Raw genomic sequence first — 26,805 nt, 5'->3', positions numbered from 1 at the left:
CCACCACATCCGTCTAACTTTGTATTTTTAGTAGAGATGGGGTTTCCCCATGTTGGTCAGGCTGGTCTCAAACTCCGGACCTCAGGTGATCCACCCGCCTCGGCCTCCCAAAGTGCTGGGATTACAGGTGTGAGCCACTGTGCCCAGCCGACCATAGCCAATTTTGTAACTCACAACATTTTACCTTCTATTAGATTTTCCTGTCTTTGCGTCATTGCTCTGCTTAAAAGTTTCCATTTAGTAGGTAGCGTAGTTTTGTTTCCGTGCTTGCCAAACTATGGCCTGAGGGCCAAATCCAGCCTGCTGCCTGGTGTGGTATAGCCCTTGGGATTAAAATGACTTTTTGCTTTTTTAAATGATTGGGGGACATAGGCCAAAAGAAAGGTAACACTTCATGACACATGAAAATGATATAACATTCTGATTTCATTGTCCATCATTACAGTTTTATTGGAGCACAGCCATGCTCATTTATTTATGCATTGTCGGTGGCTGCTTTTGCGCAACAGCGACTTTGAGTAGTTGCAAAACAGACCATCTGGCCCTCAAAGCCTAAAATATTTTCTATCTGGCCCTTTACAGAAAGCCTTTGTTGACCTGTGACATGGTTTGGCTCTGTGTCCCCACCCAAATTTCATCTTGTAGCGCCCATAATTCCCACGTGTTATGGGAGGGACCCAATGGGAGATGCCTGAATTATGGGGGCGGGTCTTTCCTGAGCCGTTTCTCGTGAGAGTGAATAGGTCTCACGAGATCTGATGGTTTTAAAAATGGGAGTTGCGTTGTACAAGCTTTCTTTTTGCTTGCTGCCATCCGTGGTGGATGTGGCTTCCTCATGCTTGACTGCTGCCATGATTGTGAGGCCTTCCCAGCCATGTGGAACTGTAAGTCCAATAGACTTTTTTCTTTTGTAAATTGCCCAGTCTCGGGTATGTCTTTATCATCAGCCTGAAAACCGACTAATACAACCTGTGCAGTAGAGCAGGGGGAAATTTCTCACATTTTAGTGTTTATCAGAATAACCTGGAGGGCTTGTTAAAACCAAGTGTTGGACCCTACCCCTGTAGTTTCTGATTCAGCAGGGCTGGGGTGAGCCCTGAGAATTTGCGTTTCTAGGAAGTTCCCAGGTGCGGCTGCTGCTGCTGCTGGTTGAGTCCTCTACTTTGAGAGTCACTGGTTTAGAGGTAAAGGACGGTCTCTGAAGACACAGATACATTTGGAGCTAGTTTCTTATTAATCAAGCAGTTAACCTCTCTGAATCTCCATCTGTAAAATGGGGATAAATGACAACCTCTTCAGATTGTTTGAAGATTTGGTAGATAAAGCCTATGAAAGTTCCTGGAAGGTATAGTAAAGATTCAATACATGTTTTTCTCTCCTTCTTTCTGTTCTCTGCCTACACCTTGTCTCCCTCAGCGAAGGAACTGTAAACACTTGATTTTCTCAGGGACTAAGAACTCCTCTTCTTTATAGGGTTGCTTGGGAACTGTATAGTCGTGGACAAGTCCTGAAGAGCTTCCCTCTAGCGTCATACTTTTCATGTAACCCCAGGTAGGCTGGGAAAACCATTCCGACCTAATTTACTTGCACGCCTACTGTGTACAAGCATCTGTACTAAGGAAGAAAATTAACATCCAGGACTAGAAAAGAGATGATCTCTTAACCTGTCAGATGATTTCACAACAAAGGCAGAGGCCAGGCTTTAAAAAACGAATGGTTGTGCTTTTGTTAATTATAACCAGCTGATTTTGTCTTCTTCCTTAGGCAGAATGATAAAGGGCAAGTGTTTTAGAAACCAAGCCGTGCTGAAATGTTTAAGGAACCAGATATGAGTGCACTCAAAAGAAATACGGGCAATTTGAAAGTAGTGTTTTTCTGGAGCTTGGCTTTAGAACCAGGGTTAAGCACACAAAACCCTAAGTTTTCCCTAAGAATTTTTTCCCCTTTCAAACTTAGCCATTCCTACTTCATAAAATTGTTGTGAGGATCAAGGGAGATAATAATATAATTATATTTGAAAAGTATAAAGCACTGTTTACATGCAAGGGAATCAGGTTTAACACATTAAATGGAAATCAAATTAGGGACGAAAGAGTGCAGTTTGTTGGATGAATAGCAGAGGGTTCAGAAAATCTGCGGAATGCTGTAGGAATCCACTTCTTTCTGTCTTAGCCTCTAGAAATGTGTGCACCTTAATTTGCTTGTTAAATTAATTATAGAGATAGTCTTTTGACCTTCTTGTTCTCAAATTTCTTACTTTCTCTGCATGTGGCAGAACGTGACAGATGAACAATTAATAGCGTACAGTTTCCCTCCACATAGGGCACAAAATATCAGTTGCTTACTCCCTGTTAGCCCTACTTAGAAAGAGGTACTTTTCCACTTTACCTTCATATTTTTGCATTGTGCCTCTGTCCCTTTACCTCTTTGATGGCTTCAGCTGTGGCTAGATTTGCAAATCACGTTTATTTTGATAACCTTCTACTGAAAAATATTTTTCAGCAGAGGTGTGCTGGTAAATGTTTAACAACCAGTTCCCTGGGAGAATGTATGTATGTACATGCATGTTTATTTGATGTTTACTATCAATATTGCTGATTTAAAGGATGTGTAACACACAATTTACAAATAATGATAAAATATGCAATACTCTTCGTTGTAAATTCCGTATAACTAATTGATATTCGCAGGATGCCTTTGCTGATTTGTAACCAATTCTTGTCTATAGCCAACCTATGATTGCAATTGACCAGCAAGTGTAATTCCAACATAAATGTTGGTTGATATTTACTTTTATATTAATTAGTAAGATGAAAGTGAAACAACCAAAAATATATGTATGCCAATAATAAGGAGTGACTCCTTTTTCTAATTGGATAACAGTTTTGAATACTAGAAGAATATTTTCTTAATTTTTTATGCTATCATACCTACAGACACAACATTCACTTAATTTTAATCTGTGTAATTAACATTTTTCACCTTCACTTTTTTAAGCCTAGAAAATTAACAAAACAATAAATCAAGCCCTGACTTGTAGCATTTACCAATTCCCATGGTATAAATAATCCTACTGCTGATTTCAAGTTACCAATGAGATGTCCCTGAACATAGAGGTGGGAAGAGATGTGCTGGTTCACAGTTTTGTGAGCCACATAATTTCTGTTGCAGCTACCCAGTTCTGCTGTTGCAACACAGAGACAACCATAGACAATATGTAAATGAATGGGTGTGAGTGGCTGTGTCCCAATAAAACTTTATTTACAAAAACAGCCTGTGGCCAGGTTTGGCCCACAGGCTATCATTTGCCAATTCATGGTCTTTAGTCAATCTCCTAATTATAATGCTTTTCAACTTTTTAAAATAGACTTTATTATTATTTTTAGAGCAGTTTCAGGTTTACTAAGTGGAAGGTACAGGGATTTCCCACATACCCCCTGTCCCCCAAATCCATACCTTCCCTCACTATCAACACCCTCAACCAGAGTGATTCATTTGTTACCACTGATAAGCCTACATCGACAGGTTGTTATCACCCAGAGTTGATAGTTTACTTTAGGGTTCGCTTTCAGTGGTGTACATTTTGTGGGTTTGGACAAACCTATACTCATATATATCCACCATTATAGTGTCACACAGAGTAATTTCACTGCCCTCAAGATCCTCTGTGCTCCACTGGATCAGATCCAAGCAGCAGTTGCCAGGGGTTGGGGGAGGAGGGATGAATGGATGAAGCTCAACTTTATTTTTAATCAGGAAAAAAATACTTAAATCTACAGCAAACAACAGCTATTTATTGAATACCTAATATGAGCCATACGAGCCAAGCACTGTGCTTAGTTTTAAGAATCTGGGCTGGGCACGGTGGCTCATGCCTGTAGTCCCAGCACTTTGGGAGGTAGAGGTGGGCAGATCATGAGGTCAGGAGTTTGAGACCAGCCTGGCCAACATGGTGAAACCCCGTCTCTACTAGAGATACAAAAAATTAGCTGGGCGTGGTGGTGCGCACCTGTAATCCCAGCTACTCGGGAAGCTGAGGCAGGAGAGTCCCTTGAACCCGGGAGGCAGAGGTTGCAGTGAGCCGAGATCGCACCATTGCACTCCAGCCTAGGTGACAGGCTGAGACTCTGTCTCAAAAAAAACAAAAACAAAAACAAACAAAAAAACAGCAAGAATCTGGGAGCACATCACTCATAGATAGGTTCTTCATGGATCTTACATTCTAGTCAGGGTAGACTGACAGTTACTGGAAACAAAGCAAAACAAACAGACAAAAGAGCTATGAATCTTAACTGGAATTCAATACATAAAATAGATAAAAGCTCAGAGTCCTAAAAACTTGACCACTTTCTCACCCTACTGGTTCCCCCTGTGTTTAACTGTAGGGCTCTACTGATAAGAACTGGAAAACCATGACCCAACTGTCAGTAGGATGTTGACAATTTTTTTGTTATTATGTTGCTGCTTTGAATTTTTTTGCATAATACATAATTTTTTTTTGAGACAGGATCTTGCTCTGTTGCCCAGGCTGGAGTGCAGTAGCACAATCAGATCTCACTGCAGCTTCCATCTCCTGGGCTCAAGTGATATTCCTTCCCCAGCCTCCCAAGTAGCTGGGAATACAGGCAGGTGCCCCTATGACTGGCTAATTTTTTATTTTATTTTATTTATTTTTAGTAGAGATGAGGTCTCTCTATGTTGCCCAGGCTGGTCTCAAAGACCTGAGCTCCAACGATCCTCCCACCTCACTCTCCCAAAGTGCTGGGATTGCAGGTATGAGCCACCGAACCTGGTGGCTTGTACATAACCCTTGATCACATTATTTTATTACAAAAGATTTCTAGCAGAAAATTTAGGGGGTCAAAGGGGTATGGCTATTTTTAAGGCTCTTGTTCTATTTTGTGAAAACATTTTTCAGTTTGTGCTACCGTGAGCACTATTATGTGAGTTGTATCTCACCTTTGTCAACATCTCATATTGGCATTTAAAAAACATTTGCAAATTTGATAGATGAAAAATATTACCTTGTTTTAATTTGCATTTCTTTGATTAGTTGAGTGCTGAACATTTTTTCATATTAGTCATTTGCATTTTTCCTCTGAATTGACGAGAATAGGACAGTTTGAACATAATTTAAGTAGAGCTTTGAAAAGAGATTAATGAATCAGTTTTTACCTCCAGATACCAGATTTGAGTTTGAATGAGGTCATGGCCAAGAAAAGCAGAATTTTGAGAATTCTATAGAACTCTCCAGGGTAGCCAGGTCTGCATTTTATTCTGGACACATTACTATTCTTTAATAACATTATTTTTTCAAGTATTTAAAAACACTATCTGAAAACTTAAAGGTAAAGATTTAAATATGAGGGAGAAACCATGTGATATTACTCAGCAGAAAGAAAAAGATGAAACTAGATGTAATGAAAGTACAAGGTTTGTAGTATGGACTAAATGCTTGTATCCCCCCAAATTCATATGTTGAAGCCTAATCCCCAGTGTGATGGTATTTGGAGGTGGGGCTTTTGGGAGGTAATTAGATCATGAGGGTGGAGCCCCTATGAATGGGATTAGTGCTCTTATAAGAAGAGACACAACAGGGATGATTATTATCTCTGCAAACCAGATCTCTACAAGACAGCCATCTGCAAACCAGGTCCCTCTCCACACACTGGATCTGCCTTGACTTTGGACTTCCAGCCTCTAGAACTGTGAGAAAAAATTCATATTGTCGAAACCACCTAGTCTGTGGTATTTTGTTATAGCAGCCTGATCTAAGACAGAAATTTGTGTTAGGGTTCTCTAGATAAACAGAACCAATTATATGAGAAATCCCATCTGTCATCTACGAGTTGGAGATTCAGGCAAACTGGATTGTAGTTCAACGATCTGAGAGCCAGAGAGAGACAGTGCTAACACTGTAGATTCCAGTTTAGTCTGGAGGCAGGAGGACCAGGAGTGCTGAGGGCAGGAGAAGACTGATGTCCCAGCTAAGCAGTCAGCATGAGAGGGCAAATTCAACCTTCCTCTGCCATTTTGTTCTATATGCGCCCTCAAAAGATTGGATGATACCGCCTCCACATTGAGGAACATGCTAATCTCTCCCAGATACACCCTTGTAGACACACCCAGAAATAATGTTTAACCAGCTAGCTCGGCAGTCCATGGCCTAGTCAAGTGTTGACACATAAAACCATTGCTGTATGACACTTTTAGGTGAATGGGAGAGAAAGTCTGAGTAGTTCAATTAGTTTACTTTTTCATAGTCTTCATAAGCAAAATATGTGCCTGCTGACAGTAATTCCAAAAATATAGTTAACCATGTTCCTATTTTGAAACAGGTACGGTTTACTTCCAGGCTTTTTGCATCTAGTGTTTTTCATTTTTATTTTTTCAATTGTAAAGCAACATTTTACTCAAAAGTTGGCTCAACTGTCAAAAGAAATATTCCTTCCTTTGAATATTTATCAGTTTTTCTCTCATCCCAGAGCTCTTAGAGTTTCTTTAGATTATTATGGGATTTTTCAAAAATACATACAGGTAAATATAATAATTTCATGTAAATCCATTACCCAGCTTCAACAATTAGCATGTCTTATCAATCTTGCTTTACCTACCCTTTTCTGTCCTCTGAACTTCTATCCCCTGCCACCCTCAGCCATGCACATGCACACACACACACACACACACACACCTCTTATTTTCTTATTGTTGTTGGGATTAAAACAATAAAAATTGATTAACATAATTATCCAATAGCATTGTGTAATATTTTGGCATTCTTAAACAATTTTGTTTTGAATTACTTATTTGTGATAAAACTCTTATTTTTATTTTTTTCATTAATATGTTTTAGAAGAATTTTATTTGTTGTGAAAATAAAAGCAATACCTTTTATTGTAGAAAAATTTGAAATTACAATAAGCAAAAAGAAAAAATCAATGTATGTTACCATTTATATTTTGGGTTATATATCTTATTTTTTTCTACATATGTCTTCTATGAAATCATATTTTATATTCTGCTATTTTTCCCTCAGTAAAATACTATGAATATCTTTGTATAACATTGACTTTTTTTCTATTTTAACGGCTGAATAGCCTTCTTATTGTAGGGATGGAAAAAGTTTATTTCATCAGTTATTGTTGGAAATTCTTTAAAAATTTTTTTGGTTATTAATTGCCTTGCTACAATAAATATGGATGTATCTAATTCCTTGTGCAAATAATTATTTTCATTGGATAAATTGCCAAAATGAACATATAATTATTTGTTTTCTTTTTTAGTGGCTTGCCAGTTTATGTCCTTTTCTAATTTTTTATTGGTGACGTCAACATTTTTTTGTGGTTTTTTATATATTATAAAAGGTTTATTTACCTATTTGTCATTTGTTTCACTTTTTAAATTGTCATGTTTTTCATTTACCTTACGTGGCAGATTGTATTTTCCAAAGATGGTCTTAACACTTCTGCCCTAGAGAGGTGAGTTGATGTCACCTCCATTTGAATCTGAGCAGGCCTGAGACTCAACTTGTAATTTCTAAGCCTAGATAAGAAAAGGTGTGCGGGTTCTGCCTTGTTCGCTGGGGCACTCTCCTGTGGTACCCTAATCTGCCATACGGGAATTGTGACTATTCTGAGGTGGCCATGCTGTAAGGAGCCCAGGCTATACAGAGAGACCATGTGTAGGCATTCTAGTTGTGACATTCCCAGCTGTGATCCCAGCCACAGGCAGCATCACCAGCAAGACATGAACAAAGCCACCTTTACATGATTCCAGCCCCTACCTATCAAGTCATATGCAGCCTTTGAGTATTCTCACTGAAGATCCAGATGTCATGGAGCAGAAACAAGCCAATCCTGTTATGCCCAGTCCAAAATAATTACCCACAGAATATGTGCTCACAATAAAATTCTTGTAAGCTGCTAAGTTTGGGGGATATGTGTTACACAGTAGAACACTAAAACCAGAACATGTTATGATTCTGTTATGAAGTTATAAAACATAGAAAGTTAACATTTTTATATGGCCACATATTTCAATGTTTTCCCATTTTTTTTTTTTTTTCGAGTGAGGGTCTCACTTTATCGCCCAGGCTGGACCATCTCTGCTCACTGCAACCTCTGCCTCCCAGGTTCAAGCAATTCCCCTGTCTCAGTCTCCTGAGTAGCTGGGACTACAGGCGCACGCCACTATGACCATTTAATTTTTGTATTTTTAGTAAAGATGGGGTTTCACCATGATGGCCAGGCTGCTCTTGAACTCGTGGCCTCAAGTGATCTGCCTGCCTCTACCTCCCAAAGTGCTGGGATTACAGGCGTGAGCCACTACACCGGGACTGCTTTGATTTTTACCTTTTATTCACCCCTCATGATTAGAAGGGACTTTTCCATCTGCTATGGACTCATTTGTGTCCCCCTGAAATTCATATATTGAATTCCGAACCCTCAATGTGACTGCATTTGGAGACAGTGCCTATAAGGAGATAATTAAGGCTAAATCGGATCATAAGTGTGGGGTCTTGATCCATAGGATTCGTGCCCTTACAAGAAGAGCTACCTGAGAGCTTGCTCTGTCTCTCCATGCTTACTCGGAGGAAAGACCAGGATGGGACAGAGCAGCCATCTGCAAGTCAGGAAGGGAGCCCTCTCCAGAAACCCAGCCCTGCTGGAACCTTGATCTTGGACTTACCAGCTTCCAGAACTGTGAGAAAATAAATTTCTGTTGTTTCAGCCATGCAATCTGCAGTATATTTTATGGCAGCCCTAGCTGGCTAATATACCAACCAAAGGTTGAATAATATTCTTCCTTATTTAAAAATGGTTCTTTCATAATCTTGTTTTTTGGTCTTCATCTTCCCTGGTCTCTCTGTAGCACTGAGGACAGGTGACCTCCTTTGCCTCTTGCCGTGGCTTCTCAAACTCTATACCCCGTAGCTGTTACTCCTACCCTTTCCAGATTCTCCTCCTTGGTTGTCTTTGCACAAACATCTTTCTCCAACTTAGTCTTTAAATTTTGTAGTTCCTCAACTCTCGGTTCTGGTTTCTTTTATCTTCTCACTCCATTCCCTCTAGGATACCTCATCTACTTGTGTGACTTCAGTGACCAGTTTGAGCTGATGGTCCCTAAATTAAAATTTCCTTTCCCTACCCTTTTTTGAGCTCAAGACCAAATACTCAACTGCTTTTTCTTCATCTCCCCATGGCTATCTTATAGACACCTCCAAATAAACCCATGAGTCCAAAACCAAGCTCATGCTCTATCTCCGTCCTTGCCCTCCTACTGACAAACCTGGCCCCTTTCCCATGTTTGTGATGTGGAGTGGCACCACCAGATACCTTGAGGTCACCTGGACTGCTGCCTTCTGCCTACTCCCCCTCATGGAAGATCAACTCCTAATTCCTGTTGGTTTACCTCGGAAATAACCTTGACCTCTCTGTACTCCTCTCGTTCTTTCCTACTCTTGATTTTGTCCCCTATACCATCATTTTTTATCTCATTTCAGTAGAATATTTACTGGTCTTCTTGCTTCCAGCCTTTGACTTCTTCCAATCGACTCTACAGCCAGAATGATCTTTTCAAAATGTGAGCGTAGTCACAACACCTTCTGGCTTTGTCTGTCCGTGGGTTCTCATTGCTCTGAGGATAAAGATGAACCTCCTCGCTATGACCCAGGGGACCCTTCATGGTCATGGCCCCCATCACATATAGCAGTCTCCTCTGACCTCATTCTCCCACCCAGTCTCTGAACTTCAGCCTCATCAGCCATTCTCCAGTTCCCCAAACCACACGCCCAGTCACAAAGTCTTCTCTGCACACGTTCACCCTCACCCTCTATGTGAGCCCCTCTGCGTATTTAATTCCTGCTCCTTGCTCAGAGCTCTCAGATGTTCTCAGGAAAGCCTCACCTGACCCCTGTTGTATGAATTCCTTGACCCCGGACTTCTCTGGCATTATCACAAAGGTAATTAAATAACTGGTTGTGCAATTCAACCTTTGATGTCTACATTATGGCTGCCGTGTCATTTAAGGTAAGAACAATTGGAAGGCAGAATTGGAGGCAGTTTTATTGGCCACATGCCACACCTGAGACCATACCTGCCAGGTAACAGCTTAGTCCAACCACTGACAAGAGGGGGAGAGAGAGAGACAGACAGCAGACAGAGAGACTGACTTATGCATTCATTTATTTTTTAAGCAGAATTTCTCCTCTCTCCTCTCATTGATTCTGACCCTGTTGGGGGGAATGTTATCAGGCATGGCAGGATAAATTACCCGTTATTGCTACCTTTGCCCTTTGTTCTGGAAGAACCCTTTCACCTTCTTGTGAACTTGTGGCTCTCTGTCTTCAGTATCTGCTGATAAATGCTGAAGAAGCTGGGTTTTAAACATCCTGGTGTTTGATCACCTCCCCATCCAAGGTGAGCAGGAAACCACCTCCAGTGTACTATCAGCAAGGGAAAGGGGAAGAGTGAAAGGGTTGTCACCTGGTGGCTCTGTGTGTCAGATAAAAGCAATGCAAGGTGGAGAGCAAAACCCTACCTAATGCTGGAGGAGCTGTGATGGGACCCTTGATACTTAACTGTAGTTCTGTGGAACTCATCAGACCATCCTGTTAAGCCTCAGCTAAACTGGAACTCCAAGACTGTGGAATAAATGGGGGTTTTCTCCATGGTTATGTCCTCACTGCCCCACAGTGATCTTGCTTGTATTAATAATTTTGTACTTGGTAAATATATATAATAATTTTAATATAAATAGAATAATTTTGTACTTGGTACATATTTGTTAAATGTATGAAGAAATTAAACTCTTTTGCTTGAGGCAACGTCTTGCTGTGTTGTCTAGTGTGGAGTGCAGTGGCGTGATCAAGGCTCACTGCAGCCTCCATCTCCTGGGCTCTGGTGATCCTCCTACCTTAGCCTCTCGAGTAGCTGGGGTTACAGGTGTGCAGCACCATGCCCAGCTAATTTTTGCATGTTATGTAGAGATGGGGTTTCACCATGTTGCCCAGGCTGGGTCTCAAACTTCTGGGCTCAAGTGATCTGCCCATCTCGGCCTCCCAAAGTGCTGGGGTTACCAGCATGAGAACCACGCCTAGCCAAATTAAACTCTTCAATCCATTTGGAATTCATTTTGGTGTGTGCTGTGATTTAGGGAATAGCTCTATTTTCCCCCACAAATGATTAGTTCCCTCAATGGAAAATGTTTAATAATTTATTCTTTCCTAGTAACTTAAAACATTACAATTACTATATACTTCAGTCATGTATACACTAGGTGCTGTTTCTAAACTTTCTATTGTTTATTAATCTCTTGGTTTGTTACCATTACCATCACCCTTTAAAACATTTTTCTTGATTTATGTGTTCTTGTTTTTATGAAAACATTTTGTTTTTTTAAACATACTTTTAATATATCTATTTTATTTTAAAAATACATGACTATTGGAAGTGAAATGAAAAGCTGTGCTCTGTGAAGTGTAAAGTGTGTTAAGAGAACTTGATATTTTGATATTCTGTGATTTGGGTTCTGAGTTTTAAAGATAGTGATGTATCCTGGCACAATTTATGAAATTAAGATATTTTTGGCTGGCGCGGTGGGTCACACCTGTAATTCCAGCATTTTGGGAGGCCGAGGTGGGTGGATCACCTGAGGTCGGGAGTTCCAGACCAGCCTGGCAAACATGGTGAAACCCTGTCTCTACTAAAAATACAAAAATTAGCCTGCCATGGTGGCTCACACCTGTAGTCCCAGCTACTTGTGAGGCTGAGGGAGGAGAATTGCTTGAACCCGGGAGGCAGAGGTTGCAGTGAGCTGAGATCACGCCACTGTACTGCAGCTTGGGCAACAGAGCAAGACCCCGTCTCAAAAAAAAAAGATATTTCTATAAAAAAGTAAATTTTTGATTGCCCATTGAAAAACATAAATGGTGGCAGCTTGCAGTAATGTCCTTTGTTTTCTCTGAACAACCATGAGTACGCTGGAAGAATCCAAACTTCTAGTCTTCTGGGAGTCTTCTAGTCTTGTAAAATGCATCGGTAGCCCTTGATGCATTTCTGATGTGGCTCCTCTTTCCTTGTTACTAATGTTCAAAATCTTCTTGGCTGTTCTTAGTCATTTATTATTCCAGATGAACCTTACAATTATTGTGTCAAATTGTGAAAGTGAAATCCTGCTGATATTTTGACTGGAATTGAATTATATTCACAGATTCATTTGGGGAAATTTTAGTTCTTTGCAGTATTGAATGTTTTCATCCAGGAAAATGACATGCCTTAAAAAAAAAAACAACTCAAGTTGTTTTTGATGTCCCTTAATAAACATTTTTAGCTTCATGTGAGTCATGTCTCTCTCTCCCTCCCTTTCTCTCTCTCTCTCTTATCCTTGTCTTTTCTTCCCTCCCTTCCCTCCCTCCTCCCTTCCTTCGCCTGCCTGCCTGCCTGCCTGCCCGCCCTCCCTCCCTATTGTGAATGAGTATGTTTTCCCCATGAACTTTTCAGAACTAGTCATATATTTAACAAATAATCATTGAACGCTTGCATAGTTACAGCCTTATTCCAGGTAATCCAAGTTATTGATTTTCTTTTGTGGTAAAATACATTTAACATAAGAGTAACCACTTCAACAATTTTTAAGTGTACAGTTTAGTGGAATTAGGTACAGTCACATCACCACTATCCATCTGGAAAATGTTTTCATAATCTCAAACTGTAACCAGCCATTGAATTTTGAGTAACCAGTATGATAAGACACTTTAGAAAACTCTCGTTAGTTTCAGTTGTTGACAATTCTTTTGTTTCATAGATGTACACCTGTATTGTATGTGGTCTGTCTCCTTTCCAGTAGGTGCCTCACTTACTTTTCTTGCATTATTGCAAAGGTACATAGAACTGTCACCATAATCTGAAATAACATAAGTGATTATGGGCATCCTTGTCTTGTGTATTTTAATGAGAATGTCTTTAGTGGCTGGGAGTGGTGGCTCACATCCATACTACCAGCAGTTTGGGAGGATGAAGTAGGAAGATTGCTTAAGGCCAAAAGTTCGAGACCAGCATGGGCAACGTAGTGAGACCCCCCCCCCCCCGCCGCCCCCACCGTCTCTACAATTTTTTTTTTTTTTAATTAGCAGAGCATGGCGGTGTGCACTTGTAGTCCTAGCTACTTGGGAGGCAGCACTTTAAAGCAAATTTAAATAAAATGAAGAGAATGGCTTTAGTATTTTAAAAAAGTGTACTATTACTTGCTGGCTTGCTGTTTGATATTGATATTTATTAGAGAAGTATACTTCTCATTTTATTGGGAGATTTTTAATAATCGAGAAGAATGCTGTATTTTATAAAATGCTTTTCTTTTTTAAACTTTATTTATTTATTTATTTTTGAGACAAGGTCTCATTCTGTCACCCAGGCTGGAGTGCAGGGACGTGATCACCGCTCACTGCAGCCGTGACCTCCCAGGGTCGGGTGATCCTCCCACCTCAGCCTCCTGCAACTACCTGGTAAAGGAATTATTTTTATTGTTTTTTTTTTTGTTTAATAATGAAAGCATGGAAGCATGGATGAATACAGCTTTGACTACATGCTTTGAGATGTACTATTTATTGTTTTACTAAGTGGTGGAGTGGTGAGATCACATGGTCTGTACAAATTCTATTTTTGAAGACTAATAGATGATTGGTGTCTGTGTCTACCTACTTTATAAAATATGAAGTGTGTTACTGTAATTTCTGGTCAGTTTTTCCTTGAAATTTTTATAGTAATTGCTTTATACGTTTTGATGCTAGTACATAAAGGACTTGACTGTTGTTTGTTTATTGATCTGCCTTTACCAGGCAGTTGCATTTTATGTGAGGGAAGTACTTCTGAAGACTGCAAATCTAAGACTGATTTTCTTTTTTATAATTTTTTTATTTTTTATTTTTATTTTATTTTGTCGAGTTATTTTCTTATTGGGATAAATGTAGAATGTGTGTGAGAGTTTATTCTTGTGTGCATAAATCATTAACCTATAGTCTAATTTTGCTTTAATGATTCTATATTCTACAGCGTTATTCTGATACTTTTTTCCAAGGCCCTAATGTAGCATGATGGCTTTTGACCCTTCTTATATGACCCTTCTTATAATGTTGTGTAATATCTAACTTCTGCTTTAAAGGGAATGGTTTAGGGGTACCATTTCAGCAATAGCCATGGCATTATTATTTAATAAAAATTGTTATAATACACAAATTTTTGTTTTATTTTTAGATGGAGTCTCACTCTGTCTCCCAGGCTGGAGTGCAGTGGCACCATCTCGTTTCACTGCAACCTCCATCTCCTGGGTTCAGGCAATTCTCCTGCCTCAGCCTTCCAAGTAGCTGGGATTACAGGCATGCACCACCATGCCTGGCTAATTTTTTTTTGCATTTTTAGTAGAGATGGGGTTTCACCATGTTGGTCAGGCTGGTCTCAAACTCCTCATCTCAAATGATCCACTCGTCTTGGCCTCCCAAATTGCTGAGATTATGGGTGTGAGCCACTGTGCCTGGCCAATACACAAACAATTTAAATTAAAAAAATACTTTTTACTATAATCTATTTTTACTGTATACTGTAGTAAAATAACAAATGCCCACCAAAATCATCTGCATAAGTTCTGACATTTAACAGCAACATGAGTCTTAGGATAATGACAAAGATTAGTGGGTTGTTTTCTGCTAACGTGTTGCCTTCATGTGGCAGCATCGGCCAGCATCATCATCACCACCATCATCATCTTCATCCTCGCCATAACAAATACTGGGTAATATTTGTGTATGCTTGGCTGTGTTCTAAGTACTTAAATATATTAACTCTTTTAATACTTGTGACATCGTATGACATGGTTATTATTATTCTCACTCACGTCATAGATGAAGAAACGAAGGCACAGAGAGAGAAAGCAATTTGTCCAAGGTCATACAGTTTATAAATGGCAGAACTGGAATTTAAACCCAGGCAGCTTAGCCCTGGAGTCCAAATCCCTAACTACCATGCCATGCTGCTTCTCCACAGTTTACAACTCACTTGGCTAGAAAGGTCTGTAATTTTCCTATGTTGTTCAATTTTTAAAAATGCTGAGCTTTGGCCGGGTGCAGTGGCTCACGCCTGTAATCCCAGCACTTTGGGAGGCCGAGGCGGGTGGATCATGAGGTCAAGAGATCGAGACCATCCTGGCTAACACAATGAAACCCCGTCTCTACTGAAAATAGGAAAAAAATTAGCTGGGCGTGGTGGCGGGCGCCTGTAGTCCCAGCTACTCGGGAGGCTGAGGCAGGAGAATGGCGTGAACCTGGGAGGCAGAGCTTGCAGTGAACTGAGATCCTGCCACTGCAGTCCAGCCTGGGTGACAAAGCGAGACTCTGTCTTAAAAAAAAAAAAAAATACTGAGCTTTGCATTATTTCAAATTTTGCACATGAAGTAAAATTTTCTTAATATGTTTATCCCACTTTTAAATTCACTTAATTTAAAATCAGACAAAATGTAACTATACTGTTTTGCTAAATTGCATTACAGAGAGTTTGCATGAGTTTATATCACAACTACCATTATTTAAAAGAAATCTTTTTCAACAAGGGGATGTGTAAGGTGACCTATTATTTTAATTTGCATCTTTCATTAAATAAAAAATGAATTTATTAACCTTTAGTGTCTCTTCTGTAGGTTTTCTGTGTATGCCAATTTTTCTACTGGGTTTTAGTATTTTATTTTTTGATTTCTGAAAAAAATCCTTTTTATTTTATTTTTGTTATTTTTATTTTTATTTTTTGTGACAAGATCTAGCTCTGTCACCCAGGCTGGATGGAGTGCAGTAATGTGATCTCAGCTCACTGTAACCTCTGCCTCCCAGGCTCACACAACCCACCCACCTCAGCCTCCCAAAGTGCTGGGATTACAGGTGTGCGCCACTGCACACAGCCCCCTTTCTGTTTTAAAGGTATCAACTACTCTTTCAAATGTAAAGAAACGTGGCAAAATAGGGCACTTGCATTTTATGTTACTTAAAAAGTTATATCTGTTATGATTTTTTTGTTCACATTTCTATTTGGTGAATGGAAGTTTTACATTTGTATGTTATCAAGTCAGTTGCTGTTTCCCTTTATAATTTATTACATAGTCTTTCCTTCTCACTCAATAAGTTGATAAACATTTAATAATATTTATTCTATTTTTATGATATAATTTTATTTAATTGTTTAATCCAGCTGGGATTTCTGTTTGTGGATGGTGGAAAGAAAAATCCATAATTGAAAGTGAATCTTTACATTCCCCTTGCAGTTTTAGCATGTTGTGCTAACAAAATTTATTAAAATGTCTGTCTCTGATTTCAGAAACACCTTTAATTAAACTGATGTGCACAATGGATTCTGTTTCTTAGTGATTGGTTTTGTTCCACCAACTGCCTTGATCTCTTCTCATATAGTAGCATGCTGTCTGTCCTATCTTGAGATAGTGGTTAGGGCTGGTTTGCTTCCATTAGTGTTATTCTTTGATAGTCGTATTTATTTTTCCAGTTTCATTTTAAAATACAAGTTGTAGAGGAGTTCAGATCATAGACTCTGGAGCCGGATTTACTGATTTTAAATCCTCAGTTGATGCCTTCCAGCCCTGAAACACCTGGGCAGATTGCTTGACCTTTGTATATGCCTCAGTTTCCTCATCTGTACAAAGAAAGTATCTTTAGGGGGTTGTTGTGAGAATCAATAGTTAAAATACGTACAGCTCATATATTAATAATTGGCACAGAGTAAGCTTTAAGCATGCTAGTTATTCTCACAATTTTGTGAAGTTCAAAACTCCTCCTGTTGGGATCTTGATTTCAATCACATTAAACCAAACCTATGGATTGATTGGGGAAGATTGATAACTCCCTCTTCAGGAGCATAGTTTGATTTATTCAACTTCTATCGCACATTTTCTCAATGAGCATTTGTAGTTTTACCCACATGAGGTTGGAGTCTTAATTAACTAGAGCAATTAAGACCTGAGTGGGGAGAAAGATTCTGATCACTCCAAATCCATCTGGATGCAACCGTTGAACTGGATGCTCCCACTCCTGTCTCAAACAGGATGAGACTCTTACTGGGGGTAGTGAATAAAGAAGATAGAGGTAGTATAAAACTTTCCTCTCTCTGGTGACCCTACAGCAAGACCCTCCCTGATTTGGATGTTCTCATTGGCATGAGATGCGGCCGGCAGCAGTGGTGATTTATACTAGGCTTGACCTCTGGGTACCACCACCAGGCTTGTTGTAGAGGAAGGCAAGGTTGAGCACTCCAGCCTTCCCTCCTAAATCAGGCTCCAGACCTTGTTTGAGCTGCATCCCTACTCCAGAAAGAAGTAGGAGCCCTCAACTCACCAGCCCTTGCCCAGCTCATTCCATCAGAAATAGGGATTAAATTGCACAGACTTTATTCCTGGCATGTACATACGTGGAGCACTTATTGACTGATATCCTTTCTTTCACTCAGCTAGTCAACGTTTCCCATGTTAGGAGCTATAACATTCTTCCAGCTCCCACTTGCAGACCAGCACGACGTGGTTACTTTTGCTTTCTTATCAAGCACACGCTGTTCATGAATACATTTGGAACTTGTTATCCTTTCTTTATCTCTCAAGGCTAGATATCTGTAAACAGAACATGTTTAATAAATATTTGTAGTTTTTTTATATGTCACACATAGTTTTCATTTAGATATTTTATAGATACTGCAATTCCTTTGTTATATTTATGAATTGAATTACTTTTCTAAATGAAAAATTTGTTATACTAATATTAAAGGAATGTTACTGATTTTTTGAATGTGTATGTTTTAGCAAGCTTTTATTTTTCTTTCATAACTTCTATTCAATTAATAAAGTTTTCCTTATTATTTTCCTTCTCCCCCACTGATTTAGAAAGTATGTATTCTTTTTCTATTCTTTTAGTCTTCCTTAAATTTTTAATGCACATATTTGACTGAAGACTTCAAATTAATACCTTTATTCTCTTTCCAACTATATGATGACCTTAAAATGGTTTAACTCTGGTCTCCCCAACATCGTTGATGTTTTTGTTATCTAGTGGTTACATCTTGTTATTTTTTATTTTTTCATACCAGCAAATTCAGCTTTAATCTCTTTTCTTTCAATCTTTTATTTTAAAATTGTAGACTCACAGGAAGTTGTAAAGATAGTACAGAGAGATTCCTGTACCCCCCACCCAGTTTCATCATCCCTAACCCCTGGCAACTTATCTATTCTCCATTTCAATCACTGGGTCATTTCATGAATGTCACACAAATGGGATCATGCAGTATGTGGCCATCTGAGATTGACTCTCTTCCCACAGCATAATGCCCTTGACATCCATTCAAGTTGTTGAGTATATCAATAGTTTGTTCCTTTTTGTTACTAACTAGTACACCACCATTTTGTATTTATTCCCTCAACAGCTGTTATTAACATTATCATTTTTATTGATATGTTTACCAGCTTCTCTACTTACTATTATTTCTTGCATGTACTTCCTTCTGAATTTGATTTCCTAAAAGTACTGTAGCCTTCAGTAATTCTTTCCATGAGTATTTGCTCATGCTATTTTTTTTCAGTCTTTATTTTTCCCAAATGATCCTTCCCCTCTCTTAATTTGAATGAATAGAAGGTTCTAGATTTATGGTTTTTTTTTTTTTTTTTTAAATCTTTTTCTTTTTTGAGACAGACTCTCACTCTCGGGCTGGAGTGCAGCGGCATGATCTCGGCTCCCTGCAACCTCTGCCTCCCGGGTTCGTGTAATTCTCATGCCTCAGCCTCCCAAGTAGCTGGGATTACAGGCACACGCCACCATGCCTGGCTGATTTAAGATTATTTTTTCACAAAACTTTGAAGACATATCCTCTTATCTTCTGGCTTCTGTTGTTGTTCATTTACAGGTAATCTTGTTGGCCTTCCTCTTCTGTACCCTCTCTCTGCTGCTGCCATGACTTTGAAAATGATCTTGTTGCCTTTTGCCTTCTATAGTTTCACCACAATGTATTTAATGTATATTTCTTTTTGTTTATTCTGTTCTTGTCTCAGAACAAATATTCAAAATGAAGATTCATTACTTTCTTTAAAGCTTAGAAAATGTTTAGCCAACATGTCTTTAATATTTTCTTCTTCCCTTTATTCTTTTTCTGAAGTAAGGATTATTGAAGGCCAGTTTACATGCAGTAAAATTCAGCTCATTTACACATATAGGTAAGTGATTTTTGACATTTATAGTATTGTAAACACCACTATAACTATAATACAGAATATTTTCATCACCCCAAAAAGTTCTGTCACCTCCTTTATAGTCAGTCCCCTATCTGTGCCCCAACCCCTGACAACTTCATCTGGTTGATGACTCTATAGTTTTGCATTTTCTAGATAATCATGTAAATGGAATTGGAGTATGAAATGTTTGTGCCTGGCCTTTTTTTTTTCACTCAGCACAATACACTTGGTTTATTAATACTGTTGGGTGTACTTAGTAATTCCTTCCTTTTTATTTCCATGTAGTATTTCATTGTAAGGCTATACCATAATTTGTGTTCACCAGTTGATTAATATTTGGGCTTTTTCCTGGTTTGAGTGATTATGAATAGGCTGCTATAAATATTCATGTTCAGGTCTTTCAGCGGACATATGTTTTATTTCTTTTGAGTAAATATCTAAGATTGGGATTATTGGTTCATATGGTAATTGCATGAGTAGCTTTAGAAGAAACTGTTTTCCAAAGTGGCTGTAGCACTTTGCATTTCCACGAGCTCTGCGTAGAATTCCATTTGCTCCATGCCCTTACCATCACTTAGTATTGATAGATTTTTTTTAATCTGATAGGAGTGTAGTGGCATCTCATTGTGGCCTTAATTTCCGTAGTGACCAATTATGTTGAGCTTCTTTTTCATGTGCCTATTTTTCCATCTACAGATGTCCCCAATTTACAATTGTTTCACTACAATTTTTCAACTTGATGGTGCAAAAGTGATAGGAATTCAGTAGAAACTGTGAGTACCCATATAGCCGTTCTATTTTTTATTTTCTACCATTTATTGGATTCTGGTAAAGTATTCAATAAATTACATGAGATAGTCAACACTTTATTATAAAATAGGCTTTGTGTTAGATTATTTTGCCAAGCTGTAGGCTAATGTAAGTTTTCTGAGCACATTTGAGGTAGGATACACTAAGCTCTGATGTGCCACAGGATAAGTGTATTAAACGTATTTTTGGCTTACAGTATTTTCAACTTAAGATGGGTTTATTGAGATGTGACCCCATCATAAGTTGAGCATATGTATATATCTTCTTTGGTGGAATGTTTGTTCAAATTTTTTGTTCAATTTTAAAATTAGTCTTTAAAAATATTGTATTTTGAGAATCCTTTAAATATTCTCAAGATATTTCCTTTATCAAATATGTGTTTAGCAAGTATTTTCTCCCTGTCTGTGACTTGTCTTTTGCTTTTAATTTCTATTCATTTTTCTGTAGAGATAGGGTCTCACTATCTTGCCCAGGCTGGTCTCAAACTTCTGGCCTTAAGCAGTCCTCCCACCTCCACCTTCCAGAGTGTTGGGATTACAGGCATGAGCCACTACACATGGCCCTTTTCCTTTTTAAAATACAGTCTTTCCAAAAAGCAGAATTTTTTTATTTGGATGAAATCTTTTTTTCTTTCATGATATATACTTTTTTGTGTCCTGTGTAAGAAATCCTACTGTATCCCAAGATCACAAAGATTTTCTTTTAAGATTTCTTCTACAAGTTTTGTAGTTTAGGTTTTAGATTTAGGTCTAGGACCTAATTTGTGTGTGTGTTGTGAGGTAAGAGCTGAAATTCCTCTCCCCAGTTCCCACAAAGTTTAATATGCTATGTTTTTATTTTTATTCAGTTCAATACACTTCCTAATTTCCCTGATTTCTTCTTTGAGCCATGGATTATATAAAAGTGTTTTATGTAGTTTTCACATATGTAGGGGATTTTCCAGAGTTCTTTGTGTTACTGATGTCTAATTCCTTTGTGGTCAGAGAACACATTTTGTATGACTTGAATATTTTAAATTTATTGAACCATATTTCATGGCTCAGAATATGATGTGTTTTGGTAAATGTCGTAAGTGTTCCATGTGCAGTTGAAAAGAAGGTATGAGATGTTTCTTTTGTTGGCAGAGTGCTCTATAAATGTCAATTAGATCAAATTGGTTCGTATTGTTTCTCAAACCTTGTGCGCATTTATTGATTTTCTCTTTCTTCTATAGATAATTGAAATGGACTTTGAAATAAACTCTGATTTTGGATTTGTCTGTTTCTCTTTATGGTTCAACCAGTTGTTGCCTCATGAGTTTGAAGATCAGTTACTAGGTTATAAATGTTTAGGAATTGTCTTGTCCTCTTGATTAATTGACCCCCTTATTTTGTTTTTTTTTTTTGAGACGGAGTTTTGCTCTTGTCGCCCATGGCACGATCTTGGCTCACCACAACCTCCGCCTCCTGGGTTCAAGCGATTCTCCTGCCTTAGCCTCCTGAGTAGCTGGGATTACAGGTGTGCACCACCGTGCCCAGCTGATTTTTGTATTTTAATAGAGATGGCATTTCACCATGTTAGCCAGGCTGGTCTTGAACTTATGACCTCAGGTGATGCACCAACCTCAGCCTTCCAAAGTGCTGAGATTACAGGCGTGAGGCACTGTGTCCGGCCTGTTGGAAAGCTTTTAATGACTGATTTTATCTCTTTACTTGCTATAGGTCTGTTCAGGTTTTTATTTCTTCTTGGGTCAATTTTGGTAGTTTTGTGTTTCTAAAAGTTTTTCCATCTCTTCTAGGTTATCTAACTTGTTGGTGTACAATTGTTCATAGTATTCTCTTGTAATTCTTTTAGTTTTTTAAGGTTGGTAGTAAAGTCCCAATTTTTATTGTGATTTTTAGATATTTGTATCTTCTTTCTTTTTTGTGTAGTCAGCCTAAAGTTTTGTAAATTGTACTAGCCTTTTCGAAGGACTAACTTTGGTGATTTTCTCTATTATCTTTCTATTCTTGGCTTCATTCATCTCTGCTCCAATCTTCCTACTGCTAGCTTTATGTTTAGTTTGCACTTCTTTTTCTAGTTTCTTAAGATGTAGTTAGGTTATACTTTATTTCTTCTTCTTATTTCTTATACTTAATTATTGCATGTACAACTTTTTCAGAGTGTCTATTCAGATGTTCTCCCCATTTCAAAAATTGGGTTGCTGTGTTCTTTCTATTAACTTGTAATTGTTCCTTTTATATTTTGGATGCAAATATTTGTTCAGATGAGAACACATGGACACAGGGAGGGGAACAATACACACTGGGGCCTGTCAGGGGGTTGGGGGAGGGAAAGCATCAGGATGAGTAGTTAGTGCATGTGGGGCTTAGATGGGTTGATAGGTGCAGCAGACCACCATGGCGCAAGTTTACCTATGTTAACAAACCTGCACGTTCTGCGCTTGTATCCAAGAACTTAAAACCAAAAAACAAATATTTGTTTAGATATAGGCATTGCACATATTTTATTCCAGTCTGTGTCTTGTGATTTCAAGTGTTTTTCAAAGAGTAAAAGTTTAAAATTTTGTTGAAGCCCAATTTATTAACTGTTTTAAATGTTTAGTGTCTTCTATATTTTAAGTAACCATTGTCTGCTCCACAGTTTGCAAAGACTTCTCCTGTCTTCCAGAAATTTTAATCTTTTAGATACAGGTCTAAGATCCATCTTGAGTTAATAAAATTGTTTGATGTGAGATAAGGGTTAAGGTTAATTTCCAATAGACCTCTAGTTCTTTCAGAACCTTTTGTTCAAAAGACTATCTCTTCCCATTGAATTAAATTGGAACTTTGGAATCTTAATAGAAAACCAACTGACTTGGCTTGGTAATAACTTGATATGTGTTAATCTTTTCCTAGAATCTCTATTCTGTTCCATTTGCTTCTATTCTATTCTTATTACAAAGTTGTTTTTATTAGTGAAGCTGCATAGTACGTCTTAAAGGTAGTATAAATTTTCCAGCTTTGTTCTTTTTTCAAAATAATTTTGACTATTCTAAGTTGTTGGCATTGCTATCTACCTTTCAGAATCAGCTTGTTAATTTCTTCAAATAATCCTAATGAGATTTTGATGATGATTGCCTTAAATCTATAGATCAATTTTATGAGATCTGACATTATTACATCATTTAATCTTTTAATACACGAACGTGGTATATATCTCAAACTATTCTTTACATTTTCTCAGCAGTTTTTCATGTAGCAGTCTTGTGAATATTTTGTTAAATCTGTAAGTATTTCATGGTTTTTGACACTTATATCTTTATAAAATTTCAGTTCAGATTGATAGTAGATTGAAATATAACTGACTGTATCCTCTGACATTGATACATTTACTTAATAATTATGTTAATTAAATTAATAAGTTTAAAAATATATTCCTTATGACAGTCTATGAATATGATCATATCACCTGTGGATAAATACAGTTTTACTTTATTGCTGAGATTTATGACCTTTATTTCTTTTTCTTTCCTTATTATACTGGCTAGGACCACCATTAAAATGTTGACTGGGAGTTGTAAAGTAGACATTCTTGCTCATTTCCTGATCATAGGGGGAAATTTTATGGCCTTTTGCTGTAAAGTATAAGGGTAGGTAGTGATTTTTATTTATTTATTTATTATTTATTTATTTTTTTTGAGATGGAGTCTCACTCTGTCGCCTAGGGTGGAGTGCAGTGGCATGATCTGGGCTCACTGCAAGCTCCGCCTCTCAGGTTTATGCCATTCTCCTGCCTCAGCCTCCTGAGTAGCTGGGACTACAGGTGCCCGCCACCACGCCTGGCTAATTTTTTATATTTTTTAGTAGAGACAGTGTTTCACCGTGTTAGTCAGGATGGTCTCGATCTCCTGACCTCGTGATCCATCCGCCTCGGCCTCCCAAAGTGCTGGGATTACAGGCGTGAGTCACCACACTCAGCCAGGTAGTGATTTTTAAATGCTTGTTATCATTATCTCTTTGAGAAAATTCTCTTCTATTCCTAGACTTATCACAGGTTTTTTCATGCATGGGTGTTAAGTTTTGTCAAATGCTTTTTCTGCACCTATTGAGACGATCATGTGGTTTATTTTTTCATGTGTAAAAATGGCTAATTCTATTTCTTGATTTTTGAATGATAAGACAACATTGTATTTCTGGGATAGCACACACACAGCCATAATGTATTACCCTATTTAAATATTGCCAGACTTGATTTGCTAATATTTGTTGAGGAGTTATTTTTTATGTTCGTGAGGAATATTGGTTTGTACTTTTTTTTTTGTAATGTCTTTTTGGCTGTCAGATAATATCATAGTAATGCTGGCCTCAAAATGTTGTGGGAAGTATTCCCTTGTTCATTATTTTTCTGAGACAGTTTTGCCTGGTTGGTTTTTTTTTTTTTTACCTAAATATTTGCAAAAATTCATCAGTGAAACTATCTAGACTTGGTATTTCCTTTGTGGAACTATTTTAAATTGTGAATTTAATTTCTTTCATATAAAGGGGTTTTCAGATTTTATATTTCTTCTTGCATGAGTTTTGGTAATTTGTGTCCTTCAGGGAATTTGTCTATTTTATCTAAGTCACCACATATTGGTATAAGCTGTTAATATAGTCTCTTACTATCTTTTAATGCCTGTAAGATCTATAGTGATACCTCATTTTTTTTAACAAAAATTTCAACTGTTGTTATAGCTTTAAAGGGCACACATGCAGGTTTGTTACAAGTGTAAATTGTGTGATGCTGAGGCTTGGAGTCCCAGTGATCTCGTCACCTAGGTAGTAAGCACAGTACCCAACAGGTGGTTCTTCAGCTTACGCCCCTCTCCCTTCTTCCCTCTCACATCTAGTGATCCCAAGCGTCTGTTGTTCCCATCTTTATGTTCATGTGTATTCAATGTCTATCTCCCACTTATAAGTGAGAATATGTGCTATTTGGTTTTCTGTTCTTGTGGTAGGTCACTTAGGATAATGGTCTCCAGCTCTATCCATGTTGCTGCAAAGGACATGATTTCATTCTCTTTTATGGTTGTGTAGTATTCTATGTTGTGTATATACCACACTTCCTTTATCCAATCCAGTGTGATGGGCACTTAGGTTGATTATATGACTTTACTATTGTAAATAGCACTGCAGTGAACATAAAGATGGATGTGTCTTTTTGATACGATGAGTTATTTTCCTTTGGGTATGTACCCAGTAGTGGGATTGCTGGGTCAAATGGTAGTTATATCTTAAGTTCTTTGGGTATCTCCAAACTGCTTTCCACAGTGGTTGAACTAATTTATATTTCTACCAACAGTGTCTGAGCATTTCCTTTTTTTTCCATAACCTCGCCAATGTCTGTTGTTTTTTTGACTTTTCAGTAATCACCATTTTGACTGGTGTGAGATGATATCTCACTATGGTTTTCATTTACATTTCTCTGATGATTAGTGATGTTGAACATTTTTTCATGTTTATTGGCTGCTTGTATGTCTTCTTTTGAGAAGTGTCTGTTCGTGTCCTTAGTCCATTTTCTTTAATTGGGTTTTTTGTTTGTTGCTTGTTCATTTGTTTAAGTTCCTTGTAGATTCTGGATATTAGTCCTTTGTCAGATACATAGTTTGTAAATATTTTCTCCCATTCTATAGGTTGTCTGTTTACTCTGTTGGTAATTTCTTTTGCTGTGCAGAAGTGGTTAAGTTTAGTTAGGTTCCGCCTGTCAATTTTTTTTTTTTTTGTGATTGCTTTTGGGGACTTGGCTAAGTTAAATTCTTTGTCAAAGCCTATGTTGAGAAGGGTATTTCCTAGGTTTTCTTCCAGGATTTTTGTAGTTTGAGGTCTTACATTTAAATATTTAATCAATCTTGAGTTAATTTTTATATATGGTGAGAGGCAGAGGCCCAGTTTCTTTCTTCTGCATATGGCTAGCCAGTTATCCCAGCACCATTCAATAAATAGGGAGTTCTTTCCCCATTACTTATTTTTGTTGATTTTGTTAAAGAGCAAACGGTTGTGAGTGTGCAGGTTTATTTCTGGGTTGTCTATTCTGTTCCACTGGTCTATGTGCCTGTTTTTATACCAGTGCTATGCCGTATAGTTTGAAGTTGGGCAATGTGATGCCTCTGGCCTTGTTCTTTTTGCTTAGGATTACTTTGGCTATTAGGGCTCTTTTTTGGTTCCAAATGAATTTTGGAATAGATTTTTCTAGTTCTGTGAAAGCTGACATTGGAATTTTGATAGGGATAGCGTTGCACAGTATGACCATTTTAACTGTATTGACTCTTCCAGTCCCAGAGCATGGAATATATTTCTATTTATTTTTGTTATCTCTGATTTCTTTCAGCAGTGTTTTGCAGTTCCCATTGTAGAGATCTTTCACCTCCTTTGTTAGATAAATTCCTAGGTATTTCGTTTTCTTTGTGGCTAATGTAAATCATATTGTGTTCTTGATTTGGTTCTCAGCTAGAGTGTTATTGGTCTATACATATGCTACTGACTTTTGTACATTGATTTTCTATCCCGAGACTTTACCAAATTTCTTTATCAGTTCCAGGAGCTTTTTGGCGGAGTCTTGAGGGTTTTCTATATATAGAATCATATTTTTGGCAAAGAGAGATAGTTTGACTTTCTTCTTTTACTATTGAGATGCCTTTTACTTCTTTCTTTTACCTGATATGCCCTGGCTAGAACTTCCAGTACTATGGTGAATAGAAGCAGTGACAGTGGGCATCCTTGTCTTGTTCTAGTACACAAG

At 37.9% G+C, this 26,805-nt stretch overlaps 1 long non-coding RNA gene across 1 annotated transcript in view; it reads left to right on the top strand.

Moving 5' to 3' along the window:
• The first annotated feature begins 440 nt into the window (after positions 1-440).
• The window catches only part of LOC101058905 (uncharacterized), a 65,811-nt gene continuing 39,446 nt past the window's right edge, over positions 441-26,805 (top strand). The window contains exon 1 of the long non-coding RNA XR_675075.4: positions 441-884. This is a non-coding gene — a long non-coding RNA (uncharacterized LOC101058905). The remainder of the gene's footprint in view (positions 885-26,805) is intronic.

This window comes from Pan troglodytes, chromosome 18 (genome assembly GCF_028858775.2).
Source record: "Pan troglodytes isolate AG18354 chromosome 18, NHGRI_mPanTro3-v2.0_pri, whole genome shotgun sequence".
Lineage (NCBI taxonomy): Eukaryota > Metazoa > Chordata > Mammalia > Primates > Hominidae > Pan > Pan troglodytes.
The sequence above is the reverse complement of the archived record's forward strand: the minus strand, read 5'-3'. Positions and strand labels throughout refer to the sequence as shown.